Raw genomic sequence first — 16,223 nt, 5'->3', positions numbered from 1 at the left:
CTTTTATGCACATGCTAAACTCTTCTTTAAATCCTTGTTTGTTTATGATCATGATACTTTATTGCTTTTGAATTCACAAAACTCAACTTGGTAATCATAATGCCACAACACCATGTTGCAATTTAGAAATCAAACTATGCCTTTTCACACACACATGCATACAGAGAAGGTAAAGACAATCATGCAGTTTATAGTGCTTGAAACAAATGAGAGGAAAAGGAACTTTACAACCTTGTAGTTCATCTTCTCTATTGTTGTCATTTTCCTCCCATTCTTCCTCTTTCCCTTGCCAACTCAAAATGCTTGCTCATCCTCAAGCAACAATTAGAACAATGGCTATGGGGCTAAGATGGATCATGAATGTCTTACACAATGAAAAGTTAGTAGTACATGTGTTCTAAGCAAGCAAAATTAAAGATAATAATCAAGGCATAAGAGACAGAGACATTTTGATTGCATAAATAAGATGGTGTGCACAATACATTGCATAAAAGATAAGTGGCACACCAAACTTAGTGTGACACTTTCACTTGGAATTAATGCAAGTATCTTGTAAGAATTGGAACCAAATTTTGTTGCATAGCAGCACCAAACTTAGAATGCAACCATATGTCAATTTATTTGAATTAAAACTAAACAAGAGAAACTGTTATTTGTTGAATACAATTACCAAGCCAAGATTTGCCATGAATAAGGATCTCTTGGTGATGTATTAACAAGAACAGTTAATAAAAGGAAACATAAAAAAAAAATAAAGAAGTGACTAAAACAAAGAGAATGCAAACGAAATGTCAAAACAAAAGAGAAATAATAATGCAAAGGCAATATGATTATGCAGACAAGTGATGTTGCTGGATGAGTTGCATAGAAAAAATAAGTGGCACATCAAACTTAGAATCTTAGTGTGACACTTTCATGTAGAATTGATGCAATCATCCAAAGGAATTGAAAACAATTTGTTGCAGGGCAACACCAAACTTAGAATGTGATCATATGCTAGTTTATTGAAATTTAAACAAGGCAAGGAGAAGGAACGTTACCTACTGTTTACCGATTCTTCACTTTCTTTCTCTTCTTCCAGTTTGTTAAGAGGAATGACTCCAAGAGAAGAGAAGATTCAGCTATTTCCCCCTGTCTTGGTTCCCTCTCAGCAAGCTTTCTTTTGTACATGGCTTGATTGAGCTTGCTTGCTGGATCAGGGAGAGGATTGTTTGCAGTGGACCTCCTCATGAATGTTGTCCTTGGTATCTTGGTCACAATCCTCTTCTTGATGCTTTTGTCAATTGCCTTCACTTCTTGGATGTCAAGACATGGTTGCTGTGTGATTATTGGAGGGATTTCTTCATTAAGAGCCTCTTGTGTTGGTGGTTCCCTGAGCTCTTCCTCACTTGAGTGTAAATTTTCTGGAATGACTTCCTCATTTTCTTGCTCCTCCACTCCTTTCTTTGCACTCAACATTTGCTTTAATAGCTCTTTCATGGAGGAGGTTTGTTGATCTTCCCAAGCTTTCTTCATCTCCTCTTCATACCTTTCAATCATGGATTCAAGTGTTGAGGCGTTTTGGTCCAGGAAAGTTTGTGAGAGCTGTGAGTTGCCATGTGCTCTTGTCATCTCAAGTGCAGTTTCAGGTTCAAATACCTCCACCACCTCATTCTTTATTGAAGGTTTGCTTGATATAGGGGCCTCTTCACCTTCCTTCTTTAGCCCTTTCCTTACTTGCTCCAATTCTCCATTCATCTTTTTGTAGAGGGCTTCTTGCCTTTTCCAGGCTTGTTCTTCCCTTTCAAAAATTCCTCTGAACCTTTGAAGGAGATCCTCTGAATCATAATTTGAAGAATTGTTGAACTCATCACAGTATGGATTGCTAAGATTTCTTTGATTTTGACTTTTCCAGTCACAATATGAGTAGTTGTTAGACTCATCAAAATCTGGTTCATATTGTGTCTCTGAAAAGTGTCCCTTATGATTCTCTTGCTCATCTTGTGTCTCTGAAGCAATTCTCCATGGATTGGAGTGCTCAGAATCTGTTAATTCTTGGTGATATCCCCAGCCACCATTAGAGGTTGGTGATGGTGGGTGATATCCTGAAAAATTTTGTTTGACTGCAAGATGAGTTGAACTACATTTGTATTTTGCAAAACACAGCACCATTGAAAATTGAAATTCATGTTACAGAGACAGAATTTCTTAGTGAGGCAAAAACACAAACACCTTGGTTTCAACATAGAACAGAGAACAAAAATAAAGAAAATGCTTGATCTAGACTTCTCACCCACTTAATCATTGTTGATCTAAATCAATCCCCGGCAACGGCGCCAAAAACTTGATGTGCAGAAAACGATCCGACACAAAACTCACCGGTAAGTGCACCGGGTCGCATCAAGTAGTAAAACTCACGGGAGTGAGGTCGATCCCACAGGGATTGATGGATCAAGCAATTTTAGTGGGTGATTAGTTTAGTCAAGCTAACATTTAGAGAATTGTGTGAAATTGTAGCCAACAGAAAGTAAATGACAATGAATTTAAAGTTGCAGAATGTAAATTGGCAAGTAACTTAAAGGGCAAGAAATGTAAATTGCAAGAATCTTAAATGACAAGAAATATAAAATGTATTAAATGTAAAGGGGAGTGGGTGCTGGAAATTAAAGAGAGCAATAGATCAAAGCTTAGAGAAACTTGTAGGAAAAGAAAATCAGATCATGAACAGAAATGTAAAATGCAGAGCACTTACAGAAGAATTAAATTGCTTGAAAGTAAATTGAATTCAGTGAGAACAGAAAGCAATGAGAACCAAAGATCAAAATCAAGCTCAATGTAGATTAAATTGTAAACTTGCAGCAAAGGAACTTGTAGTAAAGGAGAAATTAAAATTGCAGAAGAAGAAAACAGAGAGAATTCTCAAGGTGAGATTAAAACAGAATTCCTTCAATGCTCAACCCAAGATTCAAAACAGAAATGAAATTAAAGAGAGAGTTTTCTAATCCTAATGCTTCCTAGTGGAGCTCGCCTTTCTTAATAAAATGAAACAGATGCCTATTTATAGGCATTTTTACAAAATGAAAATGAAATTCAAAACAAATTACAACTAAAATGAAATTTCTATTCTAACTATCTCTTGTGCCTTTGAGTGGTGTCAATTGGGCCCTTGCTCTTGATGGAATTGGGTTGACAAAAGCCTCTGTTGATTGCTCTTGGAGTTGGAGAGAAACCCATTGTGAACCGGGCCATGAATCATAAAAGCTTGAGCAAACTTTTACTCAAACTTTTTATACCAGCTGTCCTCATTTGCTGCTACCAACGTTTGGGCTAAAGTTTGGGGTCAAACTTTTAGCCAAACGTTGGGCCTTCTTGCATGCATGTTGGGGTACTACTTTGTCTGCTTATCAACGTTGCAATTTTCATGCCCACTATAGACTATTATATATGGTTAGAAAGCTCTGAATGTCAGCTTTCTAACCCAATTGGAGTCACCTCAATTGGTCATCTACAACTCAAGTTATGCTCATTTAAAGAGGACAAGGTCGCTGGCTTTGGTGTGCAGCGTTTGAGGTAAAGTTTGCCTCAAACGTGGTCGAAAACGCCAGTTCTGGAGGCTCAAACGTATTGTCCACCCCATACTATTATATATTGTTGGAAAGCCCTGAATGTCTACTTTCCAATGTAGTTGAAAGCGCATCATTTGGAGCTCTACAGCTCGAGTTATACGCCGTCGAAGGTGCAGAGGTCAGTTGGCCTCACTGCAGGTTGCCACCATGTTCGTTTATGCACATTGTGGGGCAGTTTTCTCCCTCAATTTTAGTGTCCACCATGCAGTGCCATATATGCTTGGAAAGCTCTCGATTCCTACTTTCCATTGCTTTTTGAATCACCTCATTTGGAGCTCTGTAGCTCAAGTTATTCTTGTTGGAAGTATACCCCTTTAGGCTGTTGTGGTGTGTGGCGCCAACGTTTGCCAAAAAGTTTAAGGCAAACGTTGGCGCAAGCTTTTTCCTCAAGGGTGTTTGTTTTGTGATGCCAACGTTTGCCAAAAAGCTTGAGGCAAACGTTGGCGCAAGCTTTTGCTCCAGGGTGTAGTCAAGCTCCTCCAAAAGTTTGAGCTAAAGTTTGAGGCAAACTTTAGCTCAAGCTTTTTGTCCTCTTTTGCTCTTTGTTTTGAGCCACGCTTTTCTTCCTTTGGGCCACGCTTTTCTTCCTTGATTTGGTCATGGGTCACGCTTTTAGAAGCGTGGCCTAAGCCTCCAAAGTGTGCTCCAACTTCAAAGTGTGCCCAAAATTCCTCTTTTCTTCTTTTAGCTTATTTTGTGCTCGTTTTTGCTTCTTTTTCTTCTTATTTCCTAAAAAGTTTATCAAATCAAAAGATCAAAGAAATGTACCATTTAAGCACCAAAAATATTTAAGCACTAATCATAAATTTCTTGTATGAAAAAGCATAGAAAAACATGACATGGTGACATGTCATCAATGACCTTGTTTGTTTATGATCATGATTACTTAATTACTTTGACTCACAAAATTCAAGATGGTAGTTATAATGTCACAACATCATGTTACAATTCAAAATTCAAGCTATGCTTTACTCACAAGGAGCAGCCACACATGCATAGAAAGGAATAAAAGACGATCATGCAATTCAAAGTACTAGAAATAAATAAGAGAAAAAGGAACTTTACCACCTTGTAGTTCATCTTCATTGTTGTTGTCATTTTCCTCCTATTCTTCCCCTTCCCAACACCAAACATAGAATGATTGCTTGTCCGCAAGAAACAAATAAAATAGTAGTGATGGGGTTTATGATGGGTCATGAGTGTCTTTAACAATGAAATATGAGTAATGCATGTGCTCAAGCAGGCAAAATTAAAGATACAATAAAGGCACAAGAAGTAAAAACCGAGACATTTGATTGCATTAATAAGTGGTGTACATGGTACATAGTATGAAAAATAGGTGACAACACCAAACTTAGTGTGACACTTTCATTTTAGAATGATGCAAGTACCCAATGAAGATTGAAAATCAATTTGTTGCAAGCCAACACCAAACTTAGAATGCAATAATATGCCAAATTATTGAAAATAAACAAAGCAAAGAAAGGAAAAATTACTTACGGTTGGGTTGCCTCCCAACAAGCGCTCCTTTAATGTCATTAGCTTGACATGTTGTTCATGCCTTTCTTCCTCTTCTTCCAATTTGTTAAGAGGAATGACCTCAGGGAGAGAGAAGAGCCAGTCAGTGTCCTCTGTCTTAGCCTTTTCCCAGCAAGCTTCCTTTTTTTGTTATTTGCTTGGTTGAACTTGCTTGCTGGATCAAGGGTTGGATTGCTTGTGGTTGACTTTTTCTTCTTCCTTGATATAGTTAATTGTAGCTTGGTCACAATCCTCTCTTCGGTGCTCTTGGTGGTTGCCTTCACTTCTTGGATATCAAGACTTAGGTGTTGTGTGACGGTTGGAGTGTTCTCTTCATCAAAAGCCTCTTGAATTGGTAGTTCAATGAAACTTTTCTCTATGCAGTGATGAGCGGATAATTTGTACGCTTTTTGGCATTGTTTTTAGTATGTTTTTAGTATGATCTAGCTAGTTTTTAGTATATTTTTATTAGTTTTTAGTTAAAATTCACTTTTCTAGACTTTACTATGAGTTTGTGTGTTTTTCTGTGATTTCAGGTATTTTCTGGCTGAAATTGAGGGACCTGAGCAAAAATCTGATTCAGAGACTGAAAAGGACTGCAGATGTTGTTGGATTCTGACCTCCCTGTACTCGAAGCGGATTTTCTGGAGCTACAGAAGCCCAATTGGCGCGCTCTCAACGGCGTTGGAAAGTAGACATCCTGGGCTTTCCAGCAATATATGATAGTCCATACTTTGCCCAAGATTTGATGGCCCAAACTGGCGTTCAAAGTCACCTTCAGATTTCCCAGCGTTAAACGCCGGAACTGGCACCAAAGTGGGAGTTAAACGCCCAAACTGGCACAAAAGCTGGCGTTTAACTCCAAGAAGAGTCTCTACACGAAAATGCTTCATTGCTCAGCCCAAGCACACACCAAGTGGGCCCGGAAGTGGAATTTTATGTCATTTACTCATCTTTGTAATTCTTAAGCTACTAGTTCCCTATAAGTAGGACCTTTTTACTATTGTATTGGAGGTCTTGGAATCGAGGTAGCTATCTTTAGTCTTATGCTATCATAGATCATGGGGCTGGCCTCACGACCATGCCTAGACCTTGTTCTTATGTATTTTCAACGGTGGAGTTTCTACACACCATAGATTAAGGTGTGGAGCTCTGCTGTACCTCGAGTATTAATGCAATTACTATTGTTCTTTTATTCAATTCCGCTTGTTCTTATTCCAAGATATCACTTGCTCTTCAACTTGATGAATGTGATGATCTGTGACACTCATCATCATTCTCATCTATGAACGTGTGACTGACAACCACCTCCGTTCTACCTTAGATTGGGTGAATATCTCTTGGATTCCTGATACACGATGCATGGTTGATCGCCTGACAACCGAGCGCTCGCCTGACAAACGAGCCAGCCATTCCGTGAGATCAGAGTCTTCGTGGTATAGGCAAGAACTGATGGCGGCATTCAAGAGAATCCGGAAGGTCTAACCTTGTCTGTAGTATTCTGAGTAGGATTCAATGATTGAATGACTGTGACGTGCTTCAAACTCCTGAGGGCAGGGCGTTAGTGACAGACGCAAAAGAATCACTGGATTCTATTCCGGCCTGATTGAGAACCGACAGATGGATAGCCGTGCCGTGACAGGGTGCGTTGAACATTTCCAATGAGAGGATGGGAGGTAGCCACTGACAACGGTGAAACCCTTGCATAAGCTTGCCATGGAAAGGAGTAAGAAGGATTGGATGAAGACAGTAGGAAAGCAGAGAGACGGAAGGGACAAAGCATCTCCATTCGCTTATCTGAAGCTCTCACCAATGATATACATAAGTATCTCTATCTTTATTTTTATGTTTCATTCATCATCTATACCCATTTGAGTCTGCCTGACTAAGATTTACAAGGTGACCATAGCTTGCTTCATACCAACAATTTCCGTGGGATCGACCCTTACTCGCGTAAGGTTTATTACTTGGACGACCCAGTGCACTTACTGGTTAGTTGTGCGAAGTTGTAGTGATCACGATTTCGTGCACCAAGTTTTTGGCGCCGTTGCCGGGGATCGTTTCATGTATGGACAACTGACGGTTCATCTTGTTGCTTAGATTATGTATTTTTCAGAATTCTTAAGAATGAGTTTTAGAGTTTCCTGATGATCTGTTGAAGTCTGGCTGGCTGTGAAGCCATGTCTAATCTTATTGGACCGAGGTTTCAACTGATCATCACAAGAGCTTGTTGATTTCTATTAATCTTGCTATTGGAGCAATGATCTGCTAAGGCTTGGCTGGCCATTGGCCATGTCTAGTGTTTTGGACCGAAGCTTTCTTTGAAAGCTTGGCTGGCTGTGAAGCCATGTCTAATTCCTAGACCGGAGTCTTAGACTAGCATTGCAATGATTCCTGGAATTCAAATTAAGAATTCTGAAACCTTTATTTTCTTCTTCCACTTAATCTTCGAAAAATCCAAAAAAAATTTTCAAAATCATAAAAACCAAAAATATTTTATGTTTCTTGTTTGAGTCCAGTGTCTAAATTTTAAGTTTGGTGTCTTGCATGCATTGTTTATTTGATCTTGGTTCTATTTTCAAGTCAATAGTACAGGGAACTGAAGATTCAGAACATGCAACAGAGGAATTACACGGAAAAAGCTGGGCGTTCAAAACGCCCAGTGAAGAAGGACAGACTGGCGTTTAAACGCCAGCCAGGGTGCCTGGTTGGGCGTTTAACGCCCAAAAAGGTAGTGCATTGGGCGTTAAATGCCAGAATGTGCACCATTCTGGGCGTTTAACGCCAGGATGGCACAAGAGGGAAGATTCTGTTTTTAACTCAGATTTTTTTCAAGTTTTCAAAGTTTATCAAAATCAAATCTTTTTCAAATCATATCTTTTCAATCAAATCTTTTTCAAAATCAATTTCTTTCCTTTTTCAAAGATACTTGCTAACAATTAATGATTTGATTCAACATTTCAAGTATGTTGCCTTTTCTGTTGAGAAAGGTTTAATGTTTAAATCATATCTTTTCTTGTTAGCCAAGTCATTAATTTTTAAAATCAAATCTTTTTAAAATTGTTTTCAAATCATATATTTTCAATCATATCTTTTTAAAACCATAATTTTTCAATCATATCTTTTTCAAACTAGTTTTCAATCATATCTTTTTAATTTCTTATTTCAAAATCTTTTTCAAAAATCACTTGACTTCTTTCCCACTTTTTGTTTTCGAAAATTATCAATCAATTTTTCAAAATGTTTTTAAAATCTTTTACTTTATTTTCGAGAATTTCTTCTCCTCTTCTCACATCCTTCTATTTATGGAGTAACACTCCTCCTCAATGCACAATTCGAACTCTGTCTCACTAAGTTCGAATTCTTCTCCTTCTTCCTTCTATTTTTCTGTTCCTCTGACACCTCAAGGAATCTCTATACTGTGACATAGAGGATTCCAAATTTCCTTGTTCTCTTCTCTTTCATATGAGCAGGAACAAAGACAAAGGCATTCTTGTTGAAGCTGACCCTGAACCTGAAAGGACCTTGAAGCAAAAGCTAAGAGAAGCTGGTGCACAAAATTGCAATAACACTTTTGCAATCCCGCACAACTAACCAGCAAGTGCACTGGGTCGTCCAAGTAATATCTTGCGTGAGCAAGGGTCGATCCCATGGTCTTTCTAGCATCTGGTCTATGAATGGTAAAGGAAAATGATCCTTTCTGGTGACTGTATTGAGCCTTCTGTAATCAATACACATGCGCCACCCTGTAACTGTTCTTGTAGGAACTAGTTCATTCTTTTCATTATGAACCACTGTCATGCCTCCCTTCTTAGGGACAACGTGGACAGGGCTCACCCAGGGGCTATCAGAAATAGGATAACTAATCCCAGCCTCTAGTAACTTAGTGACCTCTTTCTGCACCACCTCCTTCATGGCTGGATTTAGCCGCCTTTGTGGTTGAACCACTGGCTTAGCATCATCCTCCAATAGGATCTTGTGCATGCATCTTGCTGGGCTAATGCCCTTAAGATCACTTATGGACCACCCAAGAGCTGTCTTGTGTGTCTTTAGCACTTGAATTAGTGCTTCCTCTTCCTGTGGATTTAAAGCTGAGCTTATGATCACTGGAAAAGTCTCACCTTCTCCTAGAAATGCATATTTCAGGGATGGTGGTAATGGTTTGAGCTCTGGTTTAGGAGGCTTGTCTTCTTCCTGAGGAATTTTTGGAATTTCTTTTATTTTCTTTAGTTCCTCAAGATCAGGCTGAACATCTTTAAAGATGTCCTCTAGCTCTGATTCAAGATTTTCAGTCATATTGACCTCCTCCACCAAAGAGTCAATAATATCAGTGCTCATGCAGTCATTTGGTGTGTCTGAATGTTGTATAGCTTTGACAACATTCAACTTGAACTCATCCTCATTGACTCTCAGGGTTATTTCCCCCTTTTGTACATCAATGAGAGTTCGTCCAGTTGCTAGGAAAGGTCTTCCTAGTATGAGAGTTGCACTCTTGTGCTCCTCCATTTCCAGCACTACAAAGTCAGTTGGAAAGGCAAATGGCCCAACCTTGACAATCATGTCCTCTATTATGCCTGATGGATGTTTAATGGAGCCATCAGCAAGTTGGAGGCATATCCTGGTTGGTTTGACTTCTCCAGTCAACCCAAGCTTTCTGACAATAGATGCAGGTATTAGATTGATGCTTGCTCCAAGATCACATAGGGCTGTCTTGGTGCAAGCACCTTCTAATGTGCATGGTATCATAAAGCTTCCTGGATCTTGAAGCTTTTCTGGTAAGCTTTTCTGAATGACTGCACTGCATTCTTCAGTGAGAAATACTTTTTCAGTTTCTCTCCAATCCTTTTTATGACTTAAGATCTCTTTCATGAACTTAGCATAAGAAGGTATTTGCTCAAGTGCCTCTGCAAACGGAATCTTTATTTCAAGAGTCCTTAGATAGTCTGCAAAGCGGGCAAATTGCTTATCCTGTTCCGCTTTGCGGAGTTTCTGAGGATAAGGCATCTTGGCTTGATATTCTTCAACCTTAGTTGCTGCAGGTTTATTCCTTACAGAAGTGGTTGAAGAAGCATGCTTAAGGGGGTTGTTATCAGCACTTGCAAGTGTCTGACCCTTTTGTGGCGTTTGAACGCCAGACTTGGCTACCCATTGGGCGTTTAACGCCAAATTTTCTCCCTTTTCTGGCGTTTGAACGCCAGAACTGGGCAGGGAATGGGCGTTTAACGCCAGCTTTCCCTCCCTTTCTGGCGTTTGAACGCCATTAGTGTTCCTCTCTGGGCTCTTACTGTCCTCAGAGGGATTTTGGATAGTGGTTTGGCTATCCTCTGTCAATTGTTCCTTTACTGACTTTTTACTACTTTGAGCAGTGTTATTCAGTGTCTTCCCACTCCTCAGTTGAACTGCTTGACATTCCTCTGTTATCTGTTTAGATATTTGTTGTTTTGCTTGATTCAACTGCAGTTCTATGTTCTTGTTAGCAACTTTAGTTTCATAGAGCATCTCTTTAAATTCTGCTAACTGTTCTGTCATCCGGAGCAATTGTTGATTAAGCTCAATCATCTGTTCTTGAGGATTAGGATCAGTGACTACTGCCATGACTTCCTCTTTTGGAGAGAGCTCATTGCTAGAGTACAAATATTGGTTTCTAGCAACAGTGTCTATAAGCTCTTGAGCTTCTTCAATTGTCTTCCGCATGTGTATAGATCCACCAGCTGAGTGGTCTAAAGACATCTGAGCTTTTTCTGTAAGCCCATAGTAGAAGATGTCTAATTGTACCCACTCTGAAAACATTTCAGAGGGGCATTTTCTAAGCATACCTCTATACCTCTCCCAGGCATTATAAAGGGATTCATTATCTTCTTGTTTAAAGCCTTGGATGTCCAGCCTTAGCTGTGTCATCCTCTTTGGAGGGTAAAAATGATTCAGGAATTTGTCTGACAACTGTTTCCATGTCTTTATGCTTGCTGTAGGTTGGTTATTCAACCACCTTTTAGCTTGATCTTTTACAGCAAATGAAAACAGTAATAGTCTGTAGACATCCTGATCTACCTCTTTATCATGTACTGTGTCAGCAATTTGTAAGAACTGTGCCAGAAACTCAGTAGGTTCTTCCTGTGGAAGACCGGAATACTGGCAATTTTGCTGCACTATGATAATGAGTTGAGGATTTAGCTCAAAGCTGCTTGCTTTGATGGGAGGTATACAGATGCTACTCCCATATGCAGCTGTAATGGGGTTAGCATATGACCCCAGAGTCCTTTTGGACTGATTAGTCCCACTTAAGTCCATAATGGACAAAAGGGAAATGATAATGATTGCAAATAGATAAATTTTGTTTTTTGTTTTTTTTTTGTTTTTTTTTTTGAATTAAACGAAAAAAATAAAATAAAAAAAAGGAAATTAAAATAAAAATTCGAAAATCAAAAAGAAAATAAGATCAAAGCAAATTGAGAACTGAATCAATTAGTTAATTAAAAAGATTTTGAGATTAGCAATTAGAAAGATATGATTGAAAAATTTTTATGAAAAAGATTTGATTTTTGAAAAGAGGAAAGAGAAAAACACAAAAAGACACCAAACTTAAAATTTTTAGAAAATCAAACACTAATTTTCGAAAATTTTAAAGGAAAAACACAAAGAGGACACCAAACTTAGAATTTTTATGAATCAAAAAGGAACTAAGAACAAGCAAAAACGAAAATTTTTAAAAGAAAAATAAAAGCATGCAATTGACACCAAACTTAAAATATGAAACTAGACTCAACTAAAAGACTCTAAACCAATAAAAACAAAACAGTCCTAATCTAAGCAACAAGATAAGCCGTCAATTGTCCAAACTTGAACAATCCCCGGCAACGGCGCCAAAAACTTGGTGCACGAAATTGCAATAACACTTTTGCAATCCCGCACAACTAACCAGCAAGTGCACTGGGTCGTCCAAGTAATACCTTGCGTGAGCAAGGGTCGATCCCACGGAGATTGTCGGCTTGAAGCAAGCTATGGTTACCTTGTAAATCTTAGTCAGGATATCAGAAATTATCAGGATTGATTGTAAAAAGCAAAAGAACATGAAAAAGGTACTTGTTTTGCAGTAATGGAGAATAGGCTGAGGCTTTGGAGATACTCCATCTTCCGAATCTCTGCTTTCCTACTGTCATCTTCATCAAACACGCAAGACTCCTTCCATGGCAAGCTGTATGTAGGTTTTCACCGTTGTCAGTGGCTACCTCCCATCCTCTCAGTGAAAGCGATTGCATATGCCCTGTCACAGTCATAGCGGAATTCATCTGCCGGAATAGAATCCAGTGATTCTTTTGCGTCTGTCACTAACGCCCCGCCTTCAGGAGTTTGAAGCACGTCACAGTCACTCAGTCATTGAATCCTACTCAGAATACCACAGACAAGGTTTAGACCTTCCGGATTCTCTTGAATGCCGCCATCAGTTCTAGCTTATACCACGAAGATTCTGGTTAAGGAACCCAAGAGATATCTACTCAATCTAAAGTAGAACAGAGGTGGTTGTCAGGCACATGTTCATAGTTGAGAATGATGATGAGTGTCACGGATCATCACATTCATCCATGTTAAGAGCAAGTGATATCTTAGAATGGAAGCAAGCATGATTGAATAAGAAACAGTAGTAATTGCATTAATCCATCAAGACACAGCAGAGCTCCTCACCCCCAACCATGGGGTTTAGAGACTCATGCTGTGGAAGGTACACAAGAAACGTGTAAAGAATGTCATGAGGTCATAAGGTTCTGATTACAATGTCAAAAGATCCTATAAATAGTAAAAGCTAGTATCCTAAGGTTTACAGAAATGAGTAAATGACAGAAAAATCCACTTCCGGGCCCACTTGGTGTGTGCTTGGGCTGAGCATTGAAGCTTTTATGTGTAGAGACGTTTTCTGGAGTTAAACGCCAGCTTTCATGCCAGTTTGGGCGTTTAACTCCAAGTTTTATGCCAGTTCCGGCGTTTAACGCTGGAATTTCTGAGGCCGAATTGCTATGCAGGTTTGGGCCATCAAATCTTGGGCAAAGTATGGACTATTATATATTGCTGGAAAGCCCAGGATGTCTACTTTCCAACGCCGTTGAGAGCGCGCCAATTGGGCTTCTGTAGCTCCAGAAAATCCACTTCGAGTGCAAGGAGGTCAGAATCCAACAGCATCTGCAGTCCTTTTCAGTCTCTGGATCAGATTTTTGCTCAGAACCTTCAATTTCAGTCAGAAAATACCTGAAATCACAGAAAAACACACAAACTCATAGTAAAGTCCAGAAAAATGAATTTTAACTAAAAACTAATAAAAATATATTAAAAACTAACTAAAAGATACTAAAAACATACTAAAAACAATGCCAAAAAGCGTATGAATTATCCGCTCATCAGAAGCTAAAGCACAATTCTCTATAGAGGACCTGACAAAAACCTTCAAAGAAGAAGAACCCATGGCAGCCGAAAACAACAACAATGCCAACAATGCAAGGAAGGTGCTGGGTGACTTTACTGCACCTACTCCCGACTTCTATGGGAGAAGCATCTCTATCCCTGCCATTGGAGCAAACAACTTTGAGCTTAAGCCTCAATTAGTTTCTCTAATGCAACAGAATTGCAAGTTCCATGGACTTCCATTGGAAGATCCTTATCAGTTCTTAGCTGAATTCTTGCAAATCTGTGACACTGTCAAGACTAATGGGGTTGACCCTGAGGTCTACAGACTAATGCTATTCCCTTTTGCTGTAAGAGACAGAGCTAGGACATGGTTGGACTCACAACCTAAAGAAAGCCTGAACTCTTGGGAAAAGCTAGTCAATGCCTTCTTGGCAAAGTTTTTTCCACCTTAAAAATTGAGTAAGCTTAGAGTGGAAGTCCAAACCTTCAGACAGAAGGAAGGAGAATCCCTCTATGAAGCTTGGGAAAGATACAAACAATTGATCAGAAAGTATCCCTCTGATATGCTTTCTGAATGGAGCATCATAGGTATTTTCTATGATGGTCTCTCTGAACTGTCCAAGATGTCTTTGGATAGCTCTGCTGGAGGATCTCTTCATCTGAAGAAGACGCCTACAGAAGCTCAAGAGCTAATTGAAATGGTTGCAAATAACCAATTCATGTACACTTCTGAAAGGAATCCTGTGAACAATGGGACAAATCAGAAGAAAGGAGTTCTTGAGATTGATACTCTGAATGCCATACTGGCTCAGAACAAGATATTGACTCAGCAAGTCAATTTGATTTCTCAAAGTCTGTCTGGAATGCAAAATGCACCAAGCAGTACTAAGGATGCTTCATCTGAAGAAGAAGCTTATGATCCTGAGAACCCTTCAATGGAAGAGGTGAATTACATGGGAGAACCCTATGGAAACACCTATAATTCTTCATGGAGAAATCATCCAAATTTCTCATGGAAGGATCAACAGAGACCTCAACAAGGTTTCAATAACAATAATGGTGGAAGAAACAGGTTTAGCAATGGCAAGCCTTTTCCATCATCTTCTCAGCAACAGACAGAGAATTCTAAGCAGAACCACTCTGACTTAGCAACCATGGTCTCTGATCTAATCAAAACCACTCAAAGTTTCATGACTGAAACAAGGTCCTCCATTAGAAACTTGGAGGCACAAGTGGGACAGCTGAGCAAGAAAATTACTGAACTCCCTCCTAGTACCCTTCCAAGCAATACAGAAGAAAATCCAAAAGGAGAGTACAAGGCCATCAACATGGCCGAATTTGGAGAGGAAGGAGAGGCAGTGAACGCCACTGAGGAAGACCTCAATGGGCGTGCACTGACCTCCAATGAGTTCCCTAATGAGGAACCATGGGAATCTGAGGCTCAAAATGAGACCATAGAGATTCCAATGAATTTACTTCTGCCATTCATGAGCTCTGATGAGTATTTCTCCTCTGAAGAGGATGAGTATGTCACTGAAGAGCAAGTTGCTAAATACCTTGGAGCAATCATGAAGCTAAATGACAAGTTATTTGGTAATGAGACTTGGGAGGATGAACCTCCTTTGCTCATCAAAGAACTGGATGACTTGTCTAGGCAGAAATTACCTCAAAAGAGACAAGATCCTGGGAAGTTTTCAATACCTTGTACCATAGGCACCATGACCTTCAAGAAGGCTCTGTGTGACTTAGGGTCAAGTGTAAACCTCATGCCTCTCTCTGTAATGGAGAAGCTAGGGATCTCTGAGGTACAAGCTGCAAGAATCTCACTAGAGATGGCAGACAACTCAAGGAAATAAGCTCATGGACTTGTAGAAGATGTTTTGGTGAAAGTTGAAGACCATTACATCCCTACTGATTTCATAGTCCTAGAGACTGGAAAGTGCATGGATGAATCCATCATCCTTGGCAGACCCTTCCTTGCCACAGCAAAGGCTGTGATTGATGTTGATGGAGGTGAACTGATCATTCAAGTGAATGAAGAATCCTTTGTGTTTAAGGCTCAAGGATATCCCTCTGTCATCATGGAGAGGAAGCATGAAAAGCTTCTCTCAAAACAGAGTAAAACAGAGCCCCCACAGTTAAACTCTAAGTTTGGTGTTGGGAGGCCACAACCAAACTCTAAGTTTGGTGTTGAACCCCCACATTCAAACTCTAAGTTTGGTGTTGGGAGGTTCCAACATTGCTCTGAGCATTTGTGAGGCTCCATGAGAGCCCTCTGTCAAGCTACTGACATTAAAGAAGCGCTTGTTGGGAGGCAACCCAATGTTATATTTTATCCATTTTCCTTTGTTATTTTATGTTTTCTGTAGGTTGATGATCATGAGAAGTCACAAAATCAATTGAAAAAGCAAAAACAGAATGAAAAATAGGAAGAAAAATAGCACACCCTGGAGGAAGGCCTTGCTGGCGTTTAAACGCCAGTAAGAGTAGCAGTTGGGCGTTTAACGCCCAGTCTGGCACCATTCTGGGCGTTTAACGCCAGAAAGGGGCACTAGACTGGCGTTAAACGCCAGGAAAGGGCAAGAACCTGGCGTTAAACGCCAGAAAGGGGCACCAGCCCAGCGTTTAACGCCAAAATTGGCTCAAAACGCATTTTTGCATGCCATTTGGTGCAGGGATGACTTTTCCTTGACACCTCAGGATCTG

The sequence above is a fragment of the Arachis stenosperma genome, chromosome 9, assembly GCF_014773155.1.
Source record: "Arachis stenosperma cultivar V10309 chromosome 9, arast.V10309.gnm1.PFL2, whole genome shotgun sequence".
NCBI classification, from domain to species: Eukaryota; Viridiplantae; Streptophyta; class Magnoliopsida; order Fabales; family Fabaceae; genus Arachis; species Arachis stenosperma.
Note: the sequence above shows the minus strand (reverse complement) of the source record.